At 37.8% G+C, this 8,585-nt stretch overlaps 1 protein-coding gene across 2 annotated transcripts in view; it reads left to right on the forward strand.

Annotated features, from left to right (window-relative positions):
- Positions 1 to 8,585, forward strand: part of NF1 (neurofibromin 1) — a 295,792-nt gene that overhangs the window by 211,389 nt on the left and 75,818 nt on the right. The window lies entirely within an intron of this gene.

The following is an 8,585-nucleotide window of genomic DNA, read 5'->3' on the forward strand; positions in this document are numbered from 1 at the left end:
TAAAAACGAGTAATATTTAGCATATTATATGTAAGGAAAATCCCTTTATGCCTTGTCACTAAATCCTTTGTTTTTTCTCTAAATTGTATTAGCATTATTTAGATTATACCACAAATAGAATTTGTTGTATTAAAATTTGAAGTTTATTTTCTTTTTTTTTTATTATACTTTAAGTTCTAGGGTACAGGTGCACAACGTGCAGGTTTGTTTCATATGTATACATGTGCCTTGTTGGTGTGCTGCACCCATTAATTCGTCATTTACCTTAGGTATATCTCCTAATGCTATCCCTCCCCCCTACCCCCTCCCCACAATAGGTGTGTGATGCTCCCCTTCCTGTGTCCAAGTGATCTCATTGTTCAGTTCCCACCTGTGAGTGAGAACATGTGGTGTTTGGTTTTCCATTCTTGTGATAGTTTGCTGAGAATGATGGTTTCCAGCTGCATCCATGTCCCTACAAAGGACACGAACTCATCCTTTTTTATGGCTGCATAGTATTCCGTGGTGTACATGTGCCCCATTTTCTTAATCCAGTCTGTCACTGATGGACATTTGAATTGATTCCAAGTCTTTGCTATTGTGAATAGTGCCGCAATAAACATACGTGTGCATGTGTCTTTATAGCAGCATGACTTATAATCCTTTGGGTATATCCCCAGTAATGTGATGGCTAGGTCAAATGGTATTTCTAGTTCTAGATCCTTGAGGAATCGCCACACTGTTTTCCACAATGGTTGAACTAGTTTACAGTCCCACCAACAGTGTAAAAGTGTTCCTATTTCTCCACATCCTCTCCAGCACCTGTTGTTTCCTGATTTTTTAAATGATTGCCATTCTAACTGGTGTGAGATGGTATCTCATTGTGGTTTTGATTTGCATTTCTCTGATGGCCAGTGATGATGAGCATTTTTTCATGTGTCTGTTGGCTGTATGAATGTCTTCTTTGAGAAGTGTCTGTTCATATCCTTTGCCCACTTGTTGATGGAGTTGTTTTTTTCTTGTAAATTTGATTGAGTTCTTTATAGGTTCTGGATATTAGCCCTTTGTCAGATGAGTAGATCACAAAAATTTTCTCCCATTCTGTAGGTTGCTTGTTCACTCTGATGGTAGTTTCTTTTGCTGTGCAGAAGCTCTTTACTTTAATTAGATCCCATTTGTCAATTTTGACTTTTGTTGCTGTTGCTTTTGGTGTTTTAGACATGAAGTTCTTGCCCATGCCTATGTCCTGAGTGGTATTACCTAGGTTGTCTTCTAGCGTTTTTATGGTTTTAGGTGTAACATTTAAGTCTCTAATCCATCTTGAATTAATTTTCGTATAAGGAGTAAGGAAAGGATCCAGTTTCAGCTTTTTACTTATGGCTAGCCAATTTTCCCAGCACCATTTATTAAATAGGGAATCCTTTCCCCATTTCTTGTTTTTGTCAGGTTTGTCAAAGATCAGATGGCTGTAGATGTGAGGTATTATTTCTGAGGGCTCTGTTCTGTTCCATTGGTCTATAGCTCTGTTTTGGTACCAGTACCATGCTGTTTTGGTTACTATAGCCTTGTAGTATAGTTTGAAGTCAGGTAGCGTGATGCCTCCAGCTTTGTTCTTTTTGGCTTAGGATTGTCTTGGCAATGCGGGCTCTTTTTTGGTTCCATATGAACTTTTTTTTTTTTTTTTTTTTTTTTTGAGGCGGAGTCTCGCTCTGTCGCCCGGACTGGAGTGCAGTGGCCGGATCTCAGCTCACTGCAAGCTCCGCCTCCTGGGTTTACGCCATTCTCCTGCCTCAGCCTCCCGAGTAGCTGGGACTACAGGCGCCCGCCACCTCACCCGGCTAGTTTTTTTTGTATTTTTAGTAGAGACGGGGTTTCACCGTGTTAGCCAGGATGGTCTCGATCTCCTGACCTCGTGATCCGCCCGTCTCGGCCTCCCAAAGTGCTGGGATTACAAGCTTGAGCCACCGCGCCCGGCCCATATGAACTTTAAAGCAGTTTTTTCCAATTCTGTGAAGAAAGTCATTAGTAGCTTAATGGGATTGGCATTGAATCTATAAATTACCTTGGGCAGTATGACCATTTTCACGATATTGATTCTTCCTATCCATGAGCATGGAATGTTCTTCCATTTGTTTGTGTCCTCTTATTTCTCTGAGCAGTGGTTTGTAGTTCTCCTTGAAGAGGTCCTTTACATCCCTTGTAAGTTGGATTCCTAGGTATTTTGTTCTCTTTGAAGCTATTGTGAATGGGAGTTCATTCATGATTTGGCTCTCTGTTTGTCTGTTACTGGTGTATAAGAATGCTTGTGATTTTTGCGTATTGATTTTGTATCCTGAGACTTTGCTGAAGTTACTTATCAGCTTAAGGAGATTTTGGGCTGAGATGATGGGGTTTTCTAAATATACAATCATGTCATCTGCAAACAGGGACAATTTGACTTCTTTTCCTACCTGAATATGCTTTATTTCTTTGCCTGATTGCCCTAGCCAGAACTTCCAACACTATCTTGGATAGGAGTGGTGAGAGAGGGCATCCCTGTCTTGTGCCAGTTTTCAAAAGGAATGCTTCCAGTTTTTGCCCATTCAGTATGATATTGGCTGTGGGTTTGTCATAAATAGCTCTTATTATTTTGAGATACGTTCCATCAATACCGAATTTATTGAGAGTTTTTAGCATGAACTGCTGTTGAATTTTGTCAAAGGCCTTTTATGCATCTATGGAGATAATCATGTGGTTTTTGTCTTTGGTCCTGTTTATATGCTGGATTACATTTATTGATTTGTGTATGTTGAACCAGCCTTGCATCCCAGGGATGAAGCCCACTTGATCATGGTGGATAAGCTTTTTGATGTGCTGCTGGATTCTGTTTGCCAGTATTTTATTGAGGATTTTTGCATCGATGTTCATCACGGATATTGGTCTAAAATTCTCCGTTTTTGTTGTGTCTCTATCAGGCTTTGGTATCAGGATGATGTTGGCCTCGTAAAATGAGTTAGGGAGGATTCCCTCTTTTTCTATTGATTGGAATAGTTTCTGAAGGAATGGTACCAACTCCTCCTTGTACCTCCGGTAGAATTCGGCTGTGAATCCGTCTGGTCCTGGACTTTTTTTGGTTGGTAGGCTATTAATTATTGCCTCAATTTCAGAGCTTGCTATTGGTCTATTCAGGGATTCAACTTCTTCCTGGTTTAGTCTTGGGAGAGTGTAAGTGTCCAGGAAATTATCCATTTCTTCTAGGTTTTCTAGTTTATTTGTGTAGAGGTGTTTATAGTATTCTCTGATGATAGTTTGTATTTCTGTGGGGTCGGTGGTGGTATCCCCTTTAGCATTTTTTATTGCGTCTATTTGATTCTTCTCTCTTTTCTTTTTATTAGTCTTGTTAGCGGTCTATCAATTTTGTTGATCTTTTCAAAAAACCAGCTCCTGGATTCATTGATTTTTTGGAGGGTTTTTTGTGTCTCTATCTCCTTCAGTTCTGCTCTGATCTTAGTTATTTCTTGCCTTCTGCTAGCTTTTGAATGTGTTTGCTCTTGCTTCTCTAGTTCTTTTAATTGAAGTTTATTTTTTATTTTTTTTTATTATACTTTAAGTTCTAGGGTACATGTGCATAACGTGCAGGTTTGTTACATATGTATACTTGTGCCATGTTGGTGTGCTGCACCCATCAACTCGTCAGCACCCATCAATTCGTCATTTATATCAGGTATAACTCCCAATGCAATCCCTCCCCAATCCCCCCTCCCCATGATAGGCCCTGGTGTGTGATGTTCCCCTTCCTGAGTCCAAGTGATCTCATTGTTCAGTTCCCACCTATGAGTGAGAACGTGCGATGTTTGGTTTTCTGTTCTTGTGATAGTTTGCTAAGAATGATGGTTTCCAGCTGCATCCATGTCCCTACAAAGGATGCAAACTCATCCTTTTTTATGGCTGCATAGTATTCCATGGTGTATATGTGAGATCTGAGAAGGGACAGACTGCCTGCTCAAGTGGGTCCCTGACCCCTGAGTAGCCTAACTGGGAGACATCCCCCACTAGGGGCAGTCTGACACCCCACACCTCACAGGGTGGAGTACACCCCTGAGAGGAAGCTTCCGAAGTTTATTTTCTTACAAGAGAAACTACACTAGAGGAGCCACCTTTTGTATAAAACTAATATTGCTCGAAAAGTGTCTGTATTTTAAAAGTCTGCAACATAGAAATTTATTGTTGATTAGGTACTTTATTGCCACTTTACTTTGAGGGTTCAGTTGAACTCTTAATGAGATTCTTACTGTGGATTTAGGAAACCAGCCATCAGTTGTAGTACTTAAAAGTAATATGTTAAAAATACTACACTCAGCAATATTGTGGAAATAGAGAATGCATTGACATTTCGAGTTCTGTTTAAGCTCATATATACACTGCTGCACTTCTAAAGATGTGACTGAGGGTCAATTTACCGACCACTTAAATCTCTTAATTTTAGGAAATCTCATGAAGTCAGTGTGGAAGTAGAGTTATGCATTTTCATTACACTTAACAGTACTTTGTTTGAAAGAAAGAACATGTTACTTCATTAATGGATTCAAATGAATTTGGGTTTAGGCTGTATCAAGTTTAGTTTCTGTTGCATATAATAGAAAATTCCAACACAGTAGTAGTGGCAGTGTTTCTCATTTCAAGTTTGGGGCATACCAAATTGCTTCATATTATTCAAAGATATTGTAAAATTCTCAAAAAGAAAAAAGGAGATCATTTAAACATATTTGAATTGTAACAGTCTCTTACACTTTTAGAAATTCTCATGAAATAAAATAATACTATATTACTGTTACTCAAAAAAAGAATATTTTTAAGAGGTATAAGTATTTGTTACAACTTATTTTAAGTAGTATTCAGACTCATTACATTTTATATTAGTCTGTCTAGGTCAGTAATGATAGCTAGTTAGGCAACTTTTACATTCTAGGTTAAGCAGTGAATTAATTTACATATTCTTTTGTGTCCTAGGATATATTACCCCAACATTGTGAAAGGTATCACAAAGCATCTGCCAGGGAATAACTATCCCACGCTAATCACTGGTTTCAGTTTTCCATTATTATAGATAACATTTGCTATGCTTGAGCGTCAGATATTGTTTATTTTTGGTAATATGGTTGGCTATTTAGAGTGATTTTCCTGCTGAATACAACTGAGAGTACTCAATATAGTATTTTAAAAGCATGAAAGAAATAACAACATAGAAATTACCAAGTCAAAATCCAAGTGAATCAGTTTCTTTGCCCACCTCCCTACTCCTTTTTTACTTTATGCCACTGGCTTGTTGCTAAAACTCAATCAATTATTTCCTAAAATGTCTCTCATCTTGGAGTTTTCTCTTTGCCTCTTTGGGAGGATATAATTCGTTCTTCTGTCCCCCATATTTTCTCTAAGTGGTTCCTGATATCATTGATATAATTGCTTATTTGCATCATCTCACAGTAATTTCAAAATAATACCAGTATTGACTGCTACAATTAGATTATAGACTACCGAATAAAGTTTAAAATTTTCTTCATAGCTCTGCTTGTTTTATTTTCCTAAAAGTGTAAATTCTGTGTTCTAATGCAGTGTGAAATAATTCTTTTCTCTATATTTTTGTATCACCAACTTGATATAAACTTTTAGTTCTCAGCTTTTCAGGATCACAAGTCAAAATTATATAACAAGGTATATTCAGATAAATCTTGCCTCTCTGTCTTTTCCATCCTGTTTCCTTCCTTCTATTAGTGACTTTTTATTAGCTTTTCATTGTATCATTAACCTCTCTTTTTGAAAACCTAAAAAGATGTATTTAAGCATATGTATGGTATGTTCTTATCCCCCCTTCTAATATACAAGGTGACATATATACATACTGTTAGATATCTTGTTCTTTTTTTCTTACTGTATCTTATCACTCCATATCAGTATATAGGTATCTGATTCATTTTTTGATCCATAGTACTCCATTTGGGAATGTACCATGGCTTATTCAACCAGTCCCCTATTGGTGTACATCTAGGTTTTTTTCAGACTTTTGCTATTACAAATAATGCCACAGTGAATACCCTTGTACCTAAGTAATTTTATATGTTTGCTAGTAAACCTTTGAAAACGATTCCTTGGCTAACCTGGTGAAACCCCGTCTCTACTAAAAATACGAAAAATTAGCCGGGCGAGGTGGCTGGCGCCTGTAGTCCCAGCTACTCGGGAGGCTGAGGCAGGAGAATGGCGGGAACCCGGGAGGCGGAGCTTGCAGTGAGCTGAGATCCGGCCACTGCACTCCAGCCTGGGCGACAGAGCGAGACTCCGTCTCAAAAAAAAAAAAAAAAAAAAAAAAAAGAAAACGATTCCTACAAGTAGGATTGCTGGGTAAAAGGGTAAATGCATTTGGAATTTTTCCAGACATTACTAAATTCCTCTCCATTGATTATACCATTTTGCAGTCCCACCAACAGTGTAGCGGGGTGTCCAGTTCTATACAGCCTCACTGTATCCTTTGTTGTTGAACTTTGGGATTTATTGTCCATCTGATAGTCAAGTATCTCCGTCTAATTTTAAATGCATCTCTGTAATTATGAGGGGGAGTGTATGTTTTTACATATGTTTAAAGACCATTTAAATATTTTCTCCTGTAACTATCTTTTTTATGTTTTGCACTATTAAAAGTTGTGTTTTGGGTCTTCCCCTTCCCGCCCCATATTAGGAGCATTTTAAATTTTAGAAGTATCAGCACTTTGTCTTGATTTAAGTTTTAATTTTTTTTCCAGTTTGCCGTTTATCTTTTGGCTTTGTTATGGTGAGGTGTGTGTGTTTGTTATGCTCACGTGCATGTGTATGACATTTAAAAATTTCGTATAATTTGATTTCCCTTTTTACTGCCTCTGGATTTTGAGTCTCAGCTAGGAAGGTTTTTTCCCACTTCCAGATTATAAAGGAATTCACTCATATTTTCTTCTGTTACTTGGATAATTTCATGATTTATGTTTAGAACTCTGGTCCTTGGTGTTTATTCTAATGTAATGTGAAGTATGGATCAAATTTTCTCTTTTTTCCAGATGTCTATCCAATGCTTGTTTCCACTGATTTGATATTTATTTCTGGACTTTTTCTTCTGTTCCATTGATCTGTTTGTTTAGTCATATACCAGTACCACAATGTTTTAGTTATAGGTTCCCAAAGGTGCTACTTTACCTTTTGATCAGAATTAGGTAACAACAACAGTTAAAAATCACCTGCATTGGATTCATTTGTGTCCCTCACCATTCACACCAAATAGAAGACTTACGTGATATATGTATGTTTCAGTGCATGATGTAGGTGCTCTTTGGTCCTATATTAGTGAAAAGAGTGTTGAACCAGTAGTCAGGGAGCAAACTCAGCTTTTAGTACCGCTTCTAAGCATGTCACTTACTTTCTCTGGTCCTGTTTTCTCAGTAGTTAGCAAACAAAAGGAGTTGAACAAAATGCTCTTCAGGATTGTGTCTGACTCTGGTTAATGCTGTTCTGGTTAAAAGCACCACTAGTATGTGGTGTGAACTTTAATCTACCTTTTATTCCCCTGTGCCTTGTTCTTTTGCAGTATTCATGAAATAGACTTTCTCTTCTGGATCTTAGTTCTTTAATCTTTTCTCTAAAAGATTTTTCCTCGTTCCAGCATTTTCTTCTGTCCTGTATTTATTAGTTTGTATCTCTTCCTGCTGATTAAGCAAGGATTGCCACTGTTTGGCTACTCAGCTTCCACTGACTTCATTGGGGAAAATTACATGCAGTTAAATGTGAATTATTCTTCCCCCAGCAAAGAATTTCTTTAAAAAAGGAAAAAAGACAACATAAAAACCCAGCTGCTGCCAGTAGTCTGTCCTGTTATACAAAGAACAGAAAGAGAAAAGCTCCCGTTAAAGTACTTAAAGATACCAGACAAGACTATGATCAACTAATCAGTTCCTGTTTAATCTAAGAAAATCGGTATTTCCCTATTTTTCCCGGTATTTCTTTCAGGAAAGAAGGTGGTAAAAAGGGACAAAAATGTGGAAAGAACCCATTAAGTAACTGTCATAAATGTAAAATGACAAGAGTTATGATGATTTAAGGCATGTCAAAGACTTGGCCAAGTATAAAAATATGTCTTATTTACCATAACAAAAATTCTTAAAATTCAAAAGAATAATAGGAAATTATCAACTCCAGATTGCTGCTGGGGAAATTAGCTTTAAAAGTACAAAGTTTGGGCCAGGCACGGTGGCTCACACCTGTAATCCCAGCACTTTGAGGGGCTGAGGCAGGTGGATCACGAGGTCAAGAGTTTAAGACCAGCCTGGCCAGTATGGTGAAACCCCGTCTCTACTAAAAAAAAACAAAAAACAAAAATTAGCCAGGCGTGGTGGTGCACACCTGTAGTCCCAGCTACTCAGGAGGCTGAGGCAGGAGAATCACTTCAACCCAGAAGGCGGATGTTGCAGTGAGCCAAGATCATGCCACTGCACTCCAGCCTGGGTGACAGAGTGAGACTCTGTCTCAAAAAAAAGTACTAACTTTGAAGAATACATGAAAGAAACTTTTTAATGAGGAAGACAAAAGATGTAATGTAATATGACAGTAAG

Source organism: Rhinopithecus roxellana, chromosome 19 (genome assembly GCF_007565055.1).
Source record: "Rhinopithecus roxellana isolate Shanxi Qingling chromosome 19, ASM756505v1, whole genome shotgun sequence".
NCBI lineage: Eukaryota > Metazoa > Chordata > Mammalia > Primates > Cercopithecidae > Rhinopithecus > Rhinopithecus roxellana.